The 18,384-nt window shown below is 43.5% G+C and overlaps 1 long non-coding RNA gene across 5 annotated transcripts in view; it reads right to left on the bottom strand.

The window, feature by feature from the left end:
- The window catches only part of LOC102153408, a 71,174-nt gene that overhangs the window by 35,065 nt on the left and 17,725 nt on the right, over positions 1 to 18,384 (bottom strand). For all 5 annotated transcript variants that reach the window (XR_005365638.1, XR_005365641.1, XR_005365639.1 and 2 more), the window contains one exon: positions 2,654 to 2,770. This is a non-coding gene — a long non-coding RNA (uncharacterized LOC102153408). The remainder of the gene's footprint in view (positions 1 to 2,653; positions 2,771 to 18,384) is intronic.

Below are 18,384 nucleotides of genomic sequence, written 5' to 3'. Positions count from 1 at the left end.
GTACCAGGGAGGACCCACCCGAGTGACTGTGGACCTTGGCCACATAACCTATGCCCCCCTTGGTTTTCTCACCTGTGAAACCTCCCAGAGGGTTGTTAAATGAAGTGGCGCACTTCTCACAGTGCCTGCACAAAGTAAGCACTCAAAATCTTTTTCGTTTCACTCACTTAACAGCTGTCTGTTGAGTACCTACTCCATACCACGTTCTGGTCCAGACGCTGCAGATCTGCGAGTTTACAACCCGCATGGCTTCTGCCCTTATACAATTCACCATCGATTGCTCTCCTCATTGCAGATTGTTATTAGCAAAAGGTGCAGTGTTACCATCATCTATTATTACGAATCACTAAGGAGAGTGAATCAATCACGTTGCTTTCTCTCCTGTCCCCCTGTTCCCTCCATGCAACCTCCAAGAGTACCCATATCACTCTGTATGTCACTGAATTTTCATATTCACCTGAGGCTAGGACAGGCTTGTTATTCCTATTCATTGTCACTCACTCTTGCGTTCCTAGTGCTATAACCCACTCGGTGTTCGGTCCCGCATCCTGGGATAAGCCCCAGGTTTGTGTGTTGGCTTGAATGGGATCAAGCCTGGACAGGGGCCCAGACTCCTGAGCTCTGTCATTTCTGGTGGGGAGCCATGGAGGAGAATAGGGAGTACACGCATGGTTGGGAGAGGGGCTGTTGCCCACAAGAGCAGGTTCACCACTATGCTGCTAGATCTAGACCTGGGCGGGATATGTGGGGGCTCCCGAGGCAGCAGAGGCCCCAGCAGTATGTTGCGCCCCAGCCAAGATCTGAGAATGAGACTGCACCCCAACTTCTGCAGATACAAGGAAGGGAAGCAGCTACGGTGCCTCTGCTGGCCTGGTTCCAGGAGCAGGTGTGGGCTGCAGGCTGCTCTGGGGGCACTGGAAGCCACACTGAAGAGCTGGATGGATCCAGGCTTTATGGGGTCTGATGCCTATATGTTTGGGGTCCTCCTTTAAGAAAAGGGATGCAAAATTAGGTTTAAAATGGAATTTCAAATATTTGTTTAAAAAGATGACACATAGAAAAATCACAACAACATCAGAGAGATAAATATTATTATTAATCAACCACTTTTATAATGCTCCATTTGGCTACATAACTCTTCAATGAGCTCTCCATGTGATAACAATTTTGTACTATTATTCCATGGAAAGCACAGGGAGATAATTAAGCTTCGCTCTAGCTCAAAACAATTTATTAATAGTTTATAAAAAGGCTCTTCTAGGTTCACAACTCCATATTGTAATGTCATGTAAATGTTTATGATTGTAGTCAAAATATGGTAAATCTTCTATCACATATGCTTTACATATGAGCTGTTATGGGTGTACTCATGTTTGTGCTATGACTATGAATTTTCTCCCTAAAAACATGAGAATTATGATAAACAGCATTTTCTACAATTCCTTTCAAACCCCTCAGCCCCTAAACAATTGATATTTGTTCATGCTGCATTATTGAGTATATTTCTTTTTTTAAGATTTTATTTATTGATTTGAGAGAGAGAGAACGAATGGGGGTAGGAGGAGGGGAGGAAGAAGGCTCCCTACTGAGCAGGGAGCCTGATGTGGGGCTCAATCCCAGGACCCTGGGATCATGACCTGAGCTGAAAGCAGACACATAACCAACGGAGCCATCCAGGTGCCCGTTGAGTATATTTCTGACAAAAGAACTTCCCTATGGACCAGATATCGATAGGAAATGAATCAGTCCTCCAACCTACAAATTTACAACTTCTAACAAGGGAAAGAAAAGGCAATGTACTAATTTCTGGCTCAGCACATTTCAAACCTTGTTTTCTCCTACTACCTATGAACCTCCAGTGCTGAGTGCTCCAGTGCATATTCATACTATAATCAGACCTAGACCCTGTCTTGGGGTCATACTGAAAAGTGAATTAACACAGTGGAAAACAATTCCTAACCAGGATGGCCAAGAATACAGTAACTATATATAGAACTGGCCTCAACCACATAAATACAGCTCACTAGTCCCAAACCAAATGTGTCCCCATCTCAGTGTCCCCTTTGTCAGTACCATAGAGGCCTAGGGCCACTTTAGAGAAACAACCACCCAGCATGAGAGGGCAACTGCCTTAACTGATTGTGATTAATACATCCTACCCTTGCAAATTTTACAACACATTGTTTGGGGCTGAAGGTTTGAGTTCCAAGGAGTCCATATTGTGACTCTAACACTTAGTGTGATGTCATTTGAAAGTGGGGAATTTGAGAGGTAAATAGGTCAGAAGGGTAGGGCCCTTATGAATAGGATTCATGCTCTTCTAAGAAAAAGCCAGAAAGCTAATTGGCTCTCTTTCTATCTGGTGAGGATACAACAAGAAATCAACAATCTGTACTATGGAAGAGCCTCACCAGAAGCCAGCCATACTGGCACCTTCATCTTAGATTTCCAGCCTCCAGAACTCTGAGAAATACATTTCTATTGTTTTTAAGCCACTTGGTCTACGGCATTTGTTATGGTAGCCCAAATGAATTAAGGTAGACTTGCTCATGTGAACACACGGATAGAGCTTCCTTCAGAGCCTCTATAGGATCTTGTGCAATGGGGGGTTTTGAATCTTCAGCTTCCTTTATTGCTTTCAAGGTAAACCCACCTCTGGTGATGATCCCTCCAGGAGAGGGGCTCTGCCTGGAACAGTCTCCGCCCTTTGTCTGCTGTATCTCTATTTGTGGCAATCTGTCCCCATCTCTGGGAGAAGCTTGAAACCTCCCTGAAAGAAAGACAAGGAAAAGAGTAAGAGGGCAAATCATCCTGTTCAAGGAGGTAGCATTCAAATTTGAAATAGCCGTTTCCATTTCTCTAAGAAATGATGCATTTACAATGGGCTTCTTGGCTGCACCCAAGGACTCTCCTCCCCCCCCTTTTAAGTGTGAAGTTGATTAGCCAAGTGTCCAATTGGCCATCAGCCCTGTAATTAAAGCATCACATTAGTCTCACTAGGGATGGTGAAGAGGTCTCTAAGTTGGGAGAACAAATGCAGCAAATTTCAGAAGATCTGTAGAAACATCTGCTATCACATCCTAGGGAATCAGAGTGTCTGCACTTCACAAATTCCATCATTCAAGCTGCATTCTGAGTCTTGAGTACAGAGCCTGGGTTAAGAGGGAAACAGAAGCAAAAATTTGATGGAGATCTCTTTAGCCCAATGGCACCACCCAGTGCCATCCCTAAGTGCTATGTTTTAAAAACTTTTGGCAAAAGCATAAGTTTTCTACTGAGAACAGGAATCTGGAAAGACAGGTGGGATTTCCCCCACCCAAATGTCTGCCCCCACCCTAGATATGAATGAAGGCAAAAGCAGAACTGAGCAAACCTGGGTTAGCTCTTCAGGGACACTCAACCCTCAGTTGACAGTGCTTCAGAAGCATCCTTAGGTGTATGTCTCACCTTTCAAAAAACCATATTAAACCTCAAAACAAAAATAAGGAATCCTACAAAGTTCTGATACCTCCTCATGATAGTGACTTAGGTGCATTTGTTGAAATACTTGACATATTAAGTTATTAGAAGAATAAGACTCAGCTCATAAAGTGCTCAAACTCCAAGATCAGGGCACCTGCCAGGATAGAGGTAACTCAGCTCAAAGCCCTATTTTTACAGGGAGAATAGGCCCAGAGAGAAAAAAATGACTTAGCCAAGATCACACAGTAAGCTGGCAGCAGAAGTAGTGTAAATACTGAGGTCTTCAAATTCTTGATCCATGACTTGAACAGCATTTTTTCCCCACCCGTTTTCCCAGAAACTTAGCCAGAGTTCCTTCCAAAGACCCAGCCTCCCACACAGCCTTCTGGAAGAGGCTTCTGGTCTTCTGACCAGCAAAGAGCCCCTCTGCCTTCTGCTGTAAGCTTCAACACCTCACCCACTTCAAAGACATCTGGTTACATATTTGCTCCCTGAGACTTGGCTCCCAGTTCTGGCAGAATTAGGAAATACACGTTCACCTGCTCAAAGCCCAGATTGCCTATGTGTATCATTAAATTCTCAGCTGGAACTCCAGGCCAATGAACATTAGCCAGAGACAGCTGGGACTTGGGACAACTTGTGGCAAGCTGGTATCCAGGTCAGCTATGCAGGAAGGGGAAGGCTTCTGGACCATGTTGGGAAGCAAGTCAGTGCCCCATTCCCTCTGATGCCACTTGGGCTTAAGAGTCCTTTGAAAGCATCTCTAGCTCAGCAGTCTCTTGACTTGTACATCCAGCCAGGAGGAAATTTGCATTTCTGTAGCTTTTCTCTCCTTCACTCTCAGTGGTCCAGTGGAGGCCATTGGACCCTGCTGTTGGGATCATTTCATGGCCAGATCCTCTCCATCATTCAGACATCATTCAAATGTCATTTCTGGAATAAGGTCTTCGATAGCATCCCGTTATAGTGGCACCACCCCACCCCATCTCATTACTCTCTATCCTGTTGCCCTGTTTCAGTTTCTTTATGGCACTTCTGGTTCTCTGGAATCTCTTTATTTGATTCATGAAGAGGTCATGTGGCCCTGTTGCTAAGACCTTTCTCTCTGGGGTCAGGCAGTCTGGGTTTGAATCTATACCACTTATTAACTATAAAGCCTCAGGAAAGTTACCTAACTTCAAACTCTATGGCTCAGTTTCCCATCTGTAAAAGGGGAGAATAACCACACCCACCTCACAAGGTTGTTATGAAGATTAAGTGAATTCATCAAAGGTGCTGAGAGTGATACCTGGCACACTGCCAAGAATGGAGTGTCAGATACCATTGCTATCATCTGTAGTTTGTCTTTTTCCACTTTAACATAATTTCCATGCACCTCTGTCTCCCGTGTCCACAAAAGCACTTAGCACATAGTTTGTGTTCAATAGATGTTTGCTGGGGCAGCCCGGGTGGCTCAGTGGTTTAGTACCGCCTTCAGCCCAGGGCCTGATCCTGGAGACCCAGGATCGAGTCCCACGTTGGCTTCCCTGCATAGAGCTTGCTTCTCCCTCTGCCTGTGTCTCTGCCTCTCTCTCTCTCTCTCCCTCTCTCTCTCTCTCTCTCTCTCGGTGTCGCTCATGAATAAATAAATAAAATCTTTAAAAAAAAAAAGATGTTTACCAAATAAATGAATAGCCTTCCTAGTGTCCCTTCTGCCTCCAAGTCCCTTGCTGTTCCCAGTTATAATTAGGTGTCCCTTCCTGTCATCTCCCATGGGGCCCTGTCCAGACTTCAACCATAGACCTAGGGTTCTTTCTTCTATTCTACTTCACAGTTTGTATACACATTATGAACAACTTGAGAGCAGGGGCCCTATGTTACTCCCCTCTGCATTCCCCAGGCTTAGCATGCAGGCTGACACATGGAAGATTCTATGTAGAGGGAGGGAAGGAGGAAGAAGTATTCCACGTGTAGGTCAGATCATACCGCATTCTTCCTCATCAGCAATGACTTCCCATCTCCTACACAGTGAAAGCCCAAAGTCCTAGGAGAGCATTGCTGTCCATCCATGGCTTGGCTTCAACTGTCTTTACTATGTCCACTCTCTGTGTTTTTCTCCCTTTTGGTACATAAAATCTAAGGTCTGCTGTTCCCCTCTCCTCTTTTTAAGAAGTCTCAGTAATTCCCATCTGTGAGCATTCTGTCTTTTTTTACCCCTGCCCCTTGTTTTACCTCTTTTCCTATCTCTTCCCTTAGGGTCAGATTGTTCCTCATATCCCTAGTCCAATCCTGTCTTCTTGATGATCTCACCAGACAGTTCATCTTCTCTCTTGTCTCAAGATATTTTTGACTTATATTTTACCATCTGCCTTAGTCTTCCTTGAATTTTCCACACTGTGTGGAAGGTGCCAAAGGCCAAGGACCACTTCTTTTATTCCATATGGTCTGCAGAGCTTCTGGGCTATGCTTTAACACAGGAGTGGTTAACGAATCAAGAAGTAACTACACTGTGTTTGTTGATATTTCTTATGACTCCCCATCCCAGCCTGAAGTGGTATTCAGCTAGTTGCTAACATTTTAGTGTTGATTCGACAAGTATTTGGCAAGTACCAATTCTTTGTGCCCCTCTCTTTAAGGAACCAATAATCTCACTAGGGATACCAAACATGAGAAATGTCTATAAGACAAAAGAAGTCACCATGTTGGGAGCATAAATGCTTCAAACACCCACTGTATACAAAGCTCTATCTAAAAGAAGATTTTTTTTAATAAAATAAAATATAAAAGCATCAGTCACTCCCCTTCACTTAACCTATCTCATAAATACGTTTGAGACCAGTCAGAAGCAGCCTTAGAGATCATCCTACCTAACCCTGTCTCCCAATTCATTTTATAGAGGACAAAACTGAAGTCTGGAAAGGAGGTATGGCTTGCCTAGTCTCAAGAACAGAGTTAAAATGAAGGCAGAGTGGCAGCTCAGAATCAATACTCTTCTAACTACCCCCCGATCCCTTCTAAATCAATCTGGAAAATCAGAGAACACATCCCAAATCTTCTTTGAAGTAGGGTGAAATATCAAATTAATCAACAGATACAATACAGCATTATGGGCCAAGGTGCTAAACTACAGAGGAAAGCACTACTGCAGCTTGTGGTTGAAGAGGAGGTAGGACTTTACCTAGGACGTCTCACTTATGGACATGGACATTTAGGGTGTTTCATTTGTGAAAAGCTTTGGGAAAGCTTCTATGGAGGCCTCAGTATGTGAAAAACCAGTCATGATGAAGATGGTCCCCAGGACCCTGAAAAGGCCTACCTAGTACCACACAGTTTGAATAGACTTCATACAAGCCTCCATTTTCATATATAACTAGAAAGGAAACAATACTCTCCTCAACATCACAGAATTAGCTCTTATCTAGACTAAACCCAGGATTCTTAGTCAAAGATAGCATAGAGAAATAAAGAATACATAGCGTTGCATCTGTGTTTAAAAACCCACTCTGTTGATGCCTGTCCGCTTCTCTCAAGAAGAGGTGTGTCCAGGTGCTCTTCTCTTTTTTCTGTGTTCTGTAACTTCTTGACCAATGGGAGATGGTGGAAGTGATGTTGGGCCATTTTTCCAGGTTCATACCTTAAAACTAGCAGTTTCTACTTCCTGCATCTGGGGACAAGCACTCTTTGATGTAGCCATCTTGCTATGAGGAAACCCAAGTCACCTAGGGATGCCACAAATACATGTTCTAACTGAGAGTCCCAGATGAAATCCAGTCAACAGCCAGAAATAGTACCAGACATGTGAGTGAGGGCATCCTTTGAGGTGACTCCATCACCAGTGCCGGCTTGAACCACATGAAAAACTCTGAGCTGTAACCCACTACCTGAGCCAAATCAACTCTATGACTGTGAGACATAAGAATAAAATAATTGTTGGGCACCTGGGTGGTTTAGTCATTGAGCGTTGGCTTTTGGCTCACATTGTGATCTCAGGGTCCTGGGATTCAGTCCCACATCAGGCTTTCTGTGGGAAGCCTGCTTCTCCCTCTGCCTATGTCTCTATCTCTCTCTTTGTCTCTCATGAATAAATGAATAAAATCTTTTTTAAAAAAGAATAAAATCATTGTTATTACTGCAAGCCACTATGTTTGAGGATGATTCATTACCCAACAGCAGACAACTGGAACAGAATATATAAAGTCTCAGTAATGGCACTAAGAGGGTCACATCTTACAGAGCCAGGGTAATGTCCTCCTGCATGTTGTAGTACATGCTCTTGGTTAGAAACCAATGCATAGTGTGTGTCCCTACAGCCAGGTTTCACAGATGGAGAGTCAAAGAATAGAAATGGCAGTGGCTTCTCTTATGATCCACAAGTTAAATTTTTGCTTCCCAATCTTGCAACTGTAGACTATGCTGGTCTAAAAGTCTTAGATATCCATGGTATAGCACTGCCACTGTGGACAAAAGATTGGCTCAATTAAACTGGAAGTTAAGACTTGTATTCAGCCACGTGGAAGAGGTTAAGAAGAGGGTTAACACATGGGGTGATTGATCTTGATTATCAGGAGGAAATTTGGTTATTCTTATATGATCTGGGGAAGGAAGGATACATCTGGAGGAAGAGACGCCCTAGGGTGCCTCTTATACTTCCATATCCTATGATTAAAGTCAAATGTAAAACTATGACCCAATATAGGCAAGATGGCCAGTGACCCACACTCTTCAGGAATAAATTTTGGAGTCACCCACCAGGCACAGAACCATAAGGAACTAACCTGCTTGCTGAAGGCAAAGGGAATATGGGATGTATGTGCTAAATGGAAGTTATAAATATCAGCTACCACTACATGACCAGTTGCAGAAACAAGGACCATAATAGTTGTGTTTCCTCCTTATTTGGATGTGAATCTATTTGCATATATATTAGCCAGTTTTTCTTTTGCCTTCTCATTTGCACACCACTTAACATAAAATGTGTGTAACAGTGTTTAATCTTACATCTCAATATTTAAGCTACACGTTATCTAAGGAGAAGTGACTTAGCTGGAAAAAGAATAGATAAAGGTGGCTCAGTGGTTGAGGGTCTGCCTTTGGCTCAGGTCATGATCCCAGGGTCCTGGGATCAAGTGCCACATCAGGTTCCCCTCTGCCTGTGTCTCTGCCTCTCTCTCTATGTCTCTCATGAATAAATAAATAAAATCTTAAAAAAATAAATAAAAATAAAGATGAGTAAAGAACTTTGTGTTCTTTTTTGGAGACAGTGTTCATGTATTTTTTATTGTACATAAAAACATGTTAGGTAGAAGCAATACTCTCCTATTATTTTTATTGAGAAGTTAAATATAGCTAAAAGAGATATGTGGGTGCCAAGTTGACCTAGAGTGAAATATTTACTAATCTAGTAATCTGGAACAAAGCTTCCAGAACTCTCTATGCAGTTCCAGGATGCATTAGCCATAAGAGGCATTTGGAAGTGGAAGGGGAAAAACAATGGCAGCTCTTTTTTTTTTTTTTTTTAACACCACAAAAGTCAGTATAGAGCCCAGTGCTGTGACTTCTCACAGACATATTGCTGTTCCATTGCCTCATCTTGATGACATGGCTTCAGCAACTCTAGCTCACACTCCATGTCCTCCTTCAGCCACCCCAAATCCTGCACTTGAGGGGCCACAGTGATCCCTTTCTCATGGTGCTCCAACCACATTGGCCTTCCTGTCCCTTGAGTATGACAAGCCTATTCCCCGCCAAGGGCATTTTATACTGGTGGTCTCCTGCCTGAAATGTCCTCTCTTAGATATCCCTATGCCTGGCTCCTTCTTGTCAAGCATTCTCAGCTCAAATGTCACCTCTGTTGGGAGGCTTTCCCTGGCCATAGCACCTAAAACAAACTCCAGCCATTCTCAATCACACTACACCATTATTGTTTCCATGGCACTCATCACTCTGAAATTTTATTTTTGTTTATTTGGATACCAGTTCTCTGTCTTTTGAAGCTTTTTGAGGGTAGAGATCTTGCCTGTTTTGTTAACCACAGTATCCCCTTGCCCATTGTAAAGCTGAACAGAGGTCACTGGTATAGAATGAATGATTGACCTTGTCCAAGCTACTTTCCTCTGGGAACTTCAGTACCATGTGCTGTCCATGGCATGACAAGACCTTTCTCATAGAGCTGTCAGGAGGTTTGTTGAGACTGGAGATGAAGAGCACCCTGTACAGCACCTGGCAGGGGATTGGCTCTCAGGGCTTTGGTCACCTTCTTTGCATGCATGCCTTGCTAGGGGCCATCTGAGGCACCTGGGAGCTGAGCTGGAATCACTAGGGTAGAATCAAATCTCTGAGATTCCTGGATTCCAGAAGGATACTTTTATTTTCCTCTTATTTTTTTTCTGTCTTTGTAAGATGCCAGAGTCCCCTTCTGCTAATCGCGTTGGTGTGCTATGTGCCTTCATCTTAAAAACACTTTTACAGCTTCTGTGCCTGGTAACTCTCCATTTTTGGTCTTTTGCTTCCCTATCTACCCATGGAATCAGAGACAATCCCCAGCCTCTGCCTAGTGCGCACTGAATCACACTGACATTGGTATCCAATTGATTTCCTTGCCTCTGCCTTACAGACACAGATGAGAAGAAGCACTATTCTCATCTAGCCTGGAGGGAAAGCAGGTACTGAAGGCAGGTACTGATGCAGAGGAATGTTCTGGACGAAGATGCAATACTCCTGCCCATCAATAAGATCTAAATGGCAGAATGAGTCCAATTTGTAGATCTTATGTATGGACCTAGAAAAAAAATATAAAAGCTTCCTAAGTAGAACCATGGCTAAAATGAGAGCCAGTCAGTGATACTTTAATTCACTTTCAACTCCTAATTTGGGAAGTAATGAACTTGTCTCCTCCTCCCAAGCTGCATTAGGCATCCAGTGGACTACAAAGTGGAATAAGTGGCTCCATAAGAAATACCCTTCTTCCCTCAGCTCCCAGACTATACACATGGAGCCATTTAATGGAATCTGAGGGATGGAGACAAGGGGCTGATTTGGCCACAGGGTTTCAAGAAGACAGGAGAAAATGCCCTACAGAGATGAGCAAGGTTTCTTTGCATTTGTTTGCATATTTTCTTTACAAGGGGGAAGGTCCTTTTCTCACTGTTGGAGATTATCCTCCCCTATTCAATTCCTTTCTCTCTTTCTTCCTTCATCTCAATATACTTGTTACTAAGTCATATGTTAGGCATTGGGGCCTAGCTATCCTTGGGAGTCTCACACTTCCACAGAGAGAAAGAGACAAGTCAGCAGTCACTTCCAGTACAGGTTAGTAGGTACTGGGAAGAAGGAAACATGGGGTTCATTGGGAGTCCTGTGAAGAGCCGCCCAATCTGTTTTATGGGGGAGATGGAGTGTCAGGGAGGGCTTGGCTAAGAAGGCCTACTCAGCCAGGGCTTGATGAAGAACAGATGTATGTCAAGAGGACAGAAATGATCCTGGGCACCCCCTGACAGAGCATTCTCATGGACGGGCCAGCTAGACAGGTAATATGTTAATCTGGCCCAGGTTAAAGCTATCAGGGGCTTCCATTGCTCCCTCTCCTAGAAGACCCAGCCCCTTCATGGCAGCTCAGACTTCCTGATCTGGCCCCCATGAAAGGAGCCACAATGCACCCCACATTGTGCCAGCCCCCTTGAGGCTCTGACCTCTCCCACGCTTCTCCCAACTCACACTCTTCCTTCTCTCTGGATCGCTATCCCCTCCAAACCCCTTTGCCTAATGCACTCTTTACATGCTTTTACACTTAGCTCATGGCTCAGGGAAGCTGGCTGAGGGGGGGATTCAAATAGTACTCCCCAAAATTGATATCCATCTCAGAACTTTAGAATGCAGTCTAATGGATGCCTAATATAGCTTGGGAAGAAGTTTAGGAATAGCAGAAATTGCCACCTAATTCAATAGTTTTGCAGATATAATTCCTTAAGATAAGATCATCCTGAATTAGAGTAGCCCTAAATCCAGTAACTGGTGTTTTTTAAAAGGGGGATGGGGATGCCTGGGTGGCTCGGTTGGTTAAGCATCTGACTTGATTTTGGCTCAGTCATGATCTCAGGGTCATGAGACTGAGTCCCATGTTGGGCTCTGCACTCAGCAGGGAGTCTGCTTGAGGATTCTCTTTCCCTCTACCACTCCCCCCACTCACTTGCACTATTTCAAATAAATAAATAAATAAATAAATAAATAAATAAATAAATAAATCTTTTAAAACATTTAAAAAGAGGACAAGACACAAAGAAATACACAGAGGGACAAAGGCCATGTGACAATAGAGGCAAGGATCTGAGTGATGCCACTCTGAGAAAAGGAACAGCAGAGATTGCTGGCAACTTCCAGAAGCCAGCAACAGGCCCCTCCCCAGAACCTTTGGAGAGAGCAGGCTCTGCTGACACCTTGATTTTGGTCTTCTAGCCTTCAGAATCCTGAGAGAGTACATCTCTGTTGTTTTAAGCTATCTAGTTTGTCACAATTTGTTAGAGTAGCCACAGGAAACGAATACACCTTCCCTCATGCACAGCCTCTCTCTCCAGCTTCTTCAGAAGCACCTCACTGCCTCCCGTGCACAAATTGGTACACCTTCCTGGAAATCTAAGCTCCTCTTTAGGATCACTCATCACAGTTTGTAATTATTTATTTGTGTGATATTTTCAGTGATGTTCGTCTCCCCTACTATACTGTAAACACTATTATGCCAGGGAATCTTATTGAAGTCACTTCTGAATCATCAATGTTTATGGTGATGGGGCAGGGGGCCTCCATGAATGTTGTATTAACTAAATAATTACCAGTAGATTCCACATAAAAGTAAGTAACTGTAACATTCATTTTAAAAGTACCAAAAGAATGGAAGAGAAAAGAGGTACCAGGAGTAGAAGAGAGAGAGAACCAGATGGGGTGGAATCAATAGGGAATGTTGGGATTTGAGTTGTATCTGCAATGGATTCCAACAGAGGAAACCCCTAAAGTCTGCTGCTTCAAACCAGCAGCTCTTCAGACTCTCTTGATTGTGATGCACGGTGAGGCATATATCTTACATCATGGGCCACTACATGGACTCATACATGGGTGCCATACATGAGCATTTTAATGAGGCAATTCTTACTCCCATGATGTGAGATGTCACCCTATATTTCCTATTCTCCTCCACTCTGTGCCATGCTATTTAACTGTCTTCCTTGTCTGTCCCCTTCCTCCTCCTCCCCTTTATCTCCTTCTGCTTCCATTTCTCCTCTTCTCCTTCCTCTGCTGCTGCTCATGGACAAAACCCATTAAATTCACTTCACAATCAACCAACAGGCTGTGCTAGTACATTCCAGACTGTAAGTGCCACCAGGGCAGGGCTCTCAGCTCTTGTTCATAGCTCTTTCTCCAGAACCCAATACATCCTCTGACACATATTTGGCACCTGGTGACACTTTGTTGAATAAGTGAATAAATAAATGTATCGAGAGTTACGTTTTGTAGAATATCCTGACAAGTTCTCCCTTGTCACATCTGAACCTGTAAGACCACTCCTATCTTTTTGGGGACCCTTTTAAAATCTACTATCTTCAAAGCTAAGGAAAGCAGATTGTATTTTATTAGTACAGCCCTCCCATCCATGCCATTAACCACTCAGTTGGCTCTATGAGCTAAAATGCAAATCTACTCGTTTAATTCCTCCATTTAAAACCCTTCTGTCTGTTTCTTTGCCTCTGTAATTCACATTCATCTGACACATAACAACATGTGTGAAGGCAGACACTGTTTACAGGCTCACATTTCCAGCCTTACCTTGCTTTTTTTTTCTTTAATCCTCTTAATTCAGCTACCCCATACAGTTATGATTCCCCTTCATATATATTGCCTCTCCCTAAGCTGTCCCTTCCACTGGGAATTCTTTGAAAGCCCTTTCCCTATCCCACTTGGTCGAAGTAGAAGCTCCTATACATTCTTATAGGTCAACTTCAAAGTGGACGCAGCCCCCTGGCCAATGCCATCAGATGCATATAACTCCTTATAGATAGTGCACAATTTGAACCCAGATATGTCATTTCTTATATCACTTTTTAGTTGTGTTTTGCTACTGTTTTCTCTCTGGTCCCTGAGCTCCTAGAGGACATAAAAGAATGGAACATTATTAATCTTCATCTTGTATCTCTGGCACTGAGCACCCAGTAAGTGTTGAAGAAAAATAAGAGAATAGGAAGGAAGATGAGGGGAGGGCTCACATAAAGGTCCTCCACTTGCTTATCACTGCCCTGTCCTGTGTCCATTGCTATTAAGTTCTATCCCCTTTATTGCTTACTCCAGCTTCTGAAAAATGAAATGATTATTAGGTTTTTATAACAATTTATCAGTTGGTGTGTTTTCACAGAGTTAGACCTCCAGCAGATGTCTGCTTCATTGAAATTCCTACTGGTACAAGATCTTAATTCTTTGCAGATTTTGAGACCTATATAGAAAAAGCATCATCTGTTATTTTGAGCCTGAAAATCTCTAACCCCTTAACCCTTTTTTCCCATTGAAATGATACTTTAATAATTTGAATTTTTATCAGATGAAGTTTTTCAAGAACATTACATTCTTATTCTCAAAACAGACGCATTGTGTCCTCCCTTTCTTTGGTTTCTAAATACTTGTCCTCTGTATGGAGCTCTTTTTTTCTCCTTTCCTTTCTCTCTTCCCCACCCCGGCACCTCTTCAATTCACTTGCTCCTGCTCATTCTTTGTGTCTTGGTTTGGCCAAATGACCTTTTCCAGAGTCCTGCAAGACCTCATCTGTTCCTTCTCCCTTTTAACTTCACTGAAAATCTGCCTTTTGTCAAGTCATTTATTCAATCACTATTTACTGAAGGTCTGTTTTATGTAATAAGAACAGTAAACAAGGGCAGCCCTGGTGGCTCAGCGGTTTAGCGCCGCCTGCAGCCCAGGGTGTGATCCTGGAGACCCGGGCTTGAGTCCTACATCGGGCTCCCTGCTTGGAGCCTGTTTCTCCCTCTGCCTGTCTTTGCCTCTCTCTCTCTCTCTCTCTCTCTCTCTGTCTCATGAATAAATAAATAAAATCTTAAAAAAAAAAGAACAGTAAACAAGACCCTTTAGGAAGGTGAAGACGTGGCCAAATTATAAATAAACAATAGCCCACGGTGATATGGTCCAACCTTGGAATGGAGATGGGGGAGGGAGGACTTCCCAGAAATGTGGCAACCAAGGTAAGACACTGATCAGAAAAGAGTAGCCTGTCACATAACAGGTCCTGTGAGCACGTTTTGTTCTCTTACAAAATGTGAAAGTTGTGTTCTTGAGAAAACACAACTTTGGTCAGGAAATCATGTTACAATAACAATCGTTTCTTTTAGGAAGGAAAGAATTCAGAGTGGAGAATTTCAGACTCAAAATAACAAAGCTGTTTTTCTTCCAAAAATTCCAGAGTTAAAGGTGTTTTTAATAGCTCAAAGTTGGTCTTGTTTTTGCAAGCTAAAAAGAATAAGTTGGCTTTAAAAAATGTTTCAAAACCAAACTACAATGCAGCTGTGTTTGCCCTGCAATGCACAGGTAGTCTCACTTGTGATCCTTGACCATGATCTGAACAGTTTTACGTGTAACATATACCTAACTAAACTGGGAGGCCAAAGATCACAAGAGTTAAAAAACAACAACAACACACACACACAAAAAAAATACCTACAAGAAAACACAAAAAACCAACAACAAGAGAAGTTTAGCAATGATTATATCTTACATGCATTTCTAACTCTCAGTTGTGTTATAACCAATAGAGATCTATGTAAGACAAGTTATGTATTCAATTAATGAATGAATTTATGGCTTTATGCCAGCGCGCACCTTGCAGATGCCTGTTGAATGAGTTCACTATGACAGAACCTTTGCTTCAACTTGAGTGTTTAAACTTCTTCACTGTGGGGTGCCTGGGTGGCTCAATGTTTGAGCATCTGTCATCAGCTCAGGTCATGATCCCGGGGTCCCAGGATGGAGTCCAGCATCGAGCCTCTGCAGGGAGCCTGCCTCTCCCTCTGCCTCTCTCTGTGTCTCTCATGAATAAATAAATACAATCTTTAAAAATAAATAAATAAACTTCTCCACTGCAGGTGTCATTATAATGGATAGAACAAGTCCATGTTTTTAGACTTCTTTTGTTAAAACAAGTTGCATCCCTCTATTTCATATTTGGGCATAAATACCATCCTGAATCCTGTAACTGCTGAAGGCCAAGGTCCCCCTCTGGCCCAGACAAACTTGGACACCCCATTCTTCCTTGCTATGGATCCCACAGCTCACTCTGTCCCTGGGAAGCCCCTCCCTCCAAACCCAGTTGATCTCTTTGTTTCTCTCCTAGAATTTGCCATTTATGAATTTTACTATTACTCATTATGGAAAATAGAAGAATCCCTTATGGAGGAATATTACAAGCATCAGAATTTCCCAGGTCTCAGAGCCATGGCTCCCAGTGCCCAATCTCTCTGCCAAGAATCTTTAGAATCCACACTGAGTTTCTGACCTCCCTGTTAGCATCTCAGGACATACCCAGCTCACTTTCTTTTCTCTTCACTGCATGTGGTCCTGGATATGCTGTCAAGATGGGTCCACAAGTATGAACTAGTGTACATTGAAGTGTTTACTCTTAATGAGCTCATTGGAGTTTCTGTGAGCAGACTGGGAGACACAGGTAGCCTCTCACAGATTTACAGTCAGCAGATATTTACTGAGCACAAGCCATGCACCAGGTCAGGCCCTGAACATCCACGAAATCACTCTTGCTTTTCTTTGTTTGATTTCATTCCATGGTCACACAGGACATCAGTAGCATTCCAAATGCTCCCTCACTAGATAACTTTTCCTTTGGTGAATGGAAAACTTGGGAGGGAAGAGCACATTCTCATTCATCCCTAATGCTGCCTTCTACTCTCCACCCTCCTTGCCCTAAGGTAGGGTGTATGACATATCTAATCAGTGAGTTTGGGAGGACCCACTTGGCCTGTATGGCAGATCTGCTCACCTGTAAGGATTCTAGTCAGTTCTTAGCCAAGTTTAGCCAAGCCAAACTTCCTCATGATGGAAGGTTGCATTTTTCCAGAGTTCTTTATGACTGATGGCGTAAGTAGAATTCATTTAGGGAAGCCACATGTCTTAATGAGCTCAGACCAACCTAACAAGAAACCACAGTCTGGATGGCTAAAATGTCACAGCTGGTGGAGGCTGCAAGTCTGAGATCAGGCTACCAGCATGGCCAGGCTCTGATGAGAGCTCTCTTCTGGCTCGCTGGTTGGCCACCTTCTCCCATGTCCTCACATGGCAGGGTCTGGGGTTCTCCTTATAAGGGCATTATCTTCATCATGGGCTTATCTAGTTATCTCCCAAAGGCATCATCTCCAAATACCACCACACTGGGGGGTAGGGCTACCACACAGGAATTGGGGGGGGGGGGGACACATTTCAGTCCATGGCACCACATGACTAAAAAACCTTAAGCCATATTGTCCACCCAGCTCCAATTAGTAACAAAGGGACTTCTGGATGTTCTTCCTTCTGGCTTAGCTGTTCACATTGGATCAGTTCCTAACTCTGACAGAGAATAGGACTTTATTTATTGAGCTCTCTTAAATGCCAACTGACCTACTCCTTGTGGAAGGAGATGGAGAGAATTCTATAGAGTTGCTACATGCCTCCAGATCAGTGCTTCCCAAATGGGGTGCCATGGATCATCATTATGTTTTGTTTTATAAAATATTAAAAGGGGGACACCTGGGTGGCTCAGGCCTTCAGCTCAGGGTGTGATACCAGGATCCAGGATCGAGTCCCACGTCGGGGTCCTTGTGGGAAGCCTGCTTCTCCCTCTGCCTGTGTCTCTGCCTCTCTCTCTGTGCCTCTCATAAATAAATAAAATCCTTTTAAAAAATTAAGAGGTTTAGTGAGGGGAAAAAAAACATATTCTGTGGTCAAAGAAGTTGTGGGACACTTCTCTCTAATCCCCTTTGAAAGACCACACATGTAATATGAGTTGCCCTTCCCCAAAGAAACTTGAGAGTATAACCTGGGGATTCCCACTCCTCCTTCATCACAAAATCCTTTTTACCTGAACAACAATTAACCTCATGCAGAACTGAAGCTCCTACATTTGGGGATAGCTGTTCTAGATGGTACCCTTCATCCTCCATGGTCTCCTGACACACCTTTTTATCTGGGTCCTTCCTACATCCCTCTCAAATTTCAGTTGAAAGCCTCCTTGATCAGGGGAGAAGTTCACTTTTAACAAGACCCTCTCTTCCCAGTAGCCTCTAGCGGTAGCAAGCTCATTATTCTGGCTTCTCAACACACAGTCTAGAAGGCCATGACCCATTTCTTTGAATTTCTACCAGGTTCACTCCACACACCTTCCTTTCTCCTCTAAATGACCATCCTTCTGTGGGAGGAAGAAGAAATGTCAATACCTGCATCTTGAGGGCCTTCAGTCTTCTTTCCCAGGCATCAAACTATTAATACCTAGGCAAGTTTCAAGCTGCTTAGGGCTGGATCAATTTCACCCACACAGCCTGGAGGAAGTGGGAAGTGATGCTGGGTCTGACACATCTGGGCAGATGGGCAGTCGGCACAGGAGTCAGCTCTCCTCCAGATCAGGCATGTCGGGTCTGCATGCAGACACCCTGTGCAGCTCAGCAGACTTCCAGATCACCCCTGGAGTCACAAGCCTCCTTCAGCCTGTTTCCAAGCATGAGCTGCAGCAGCTCTTTCAGAAGACACAGCTTTCCCCAGACCTGCCAGCCTGCCCACCTCAAAGCCTTTCCCTTCCCTTATTCCTCCACACTGCCTTCTTCCTCTGGCCAGCCTCATGACAGTGGTTTTAATCCCTCCTCTGCCTCTCTGAATCCTTTTTTTGTTTTGTTTTGTTTTGTTTTTTTTGACTGC

This window comes from Canis lupus, chromosome 10 (assembly GCF_011100685.1).
Source record: "Canis lupus familiaris isolate Mischka breed German Shepherd chromosome 10, alternate assembly UU_Cfam_GSD_1.0, whole genome shotgun sequence".
NCBI classification, from domain to species: Eukaryota; Metazoa; Chordata; class Mammalia; order Carnivora; family Canidae; genus Canis; species Canis lupus.
This window is presented reverse-complemented; position numbering and strand designations above follow the sequence as displayed.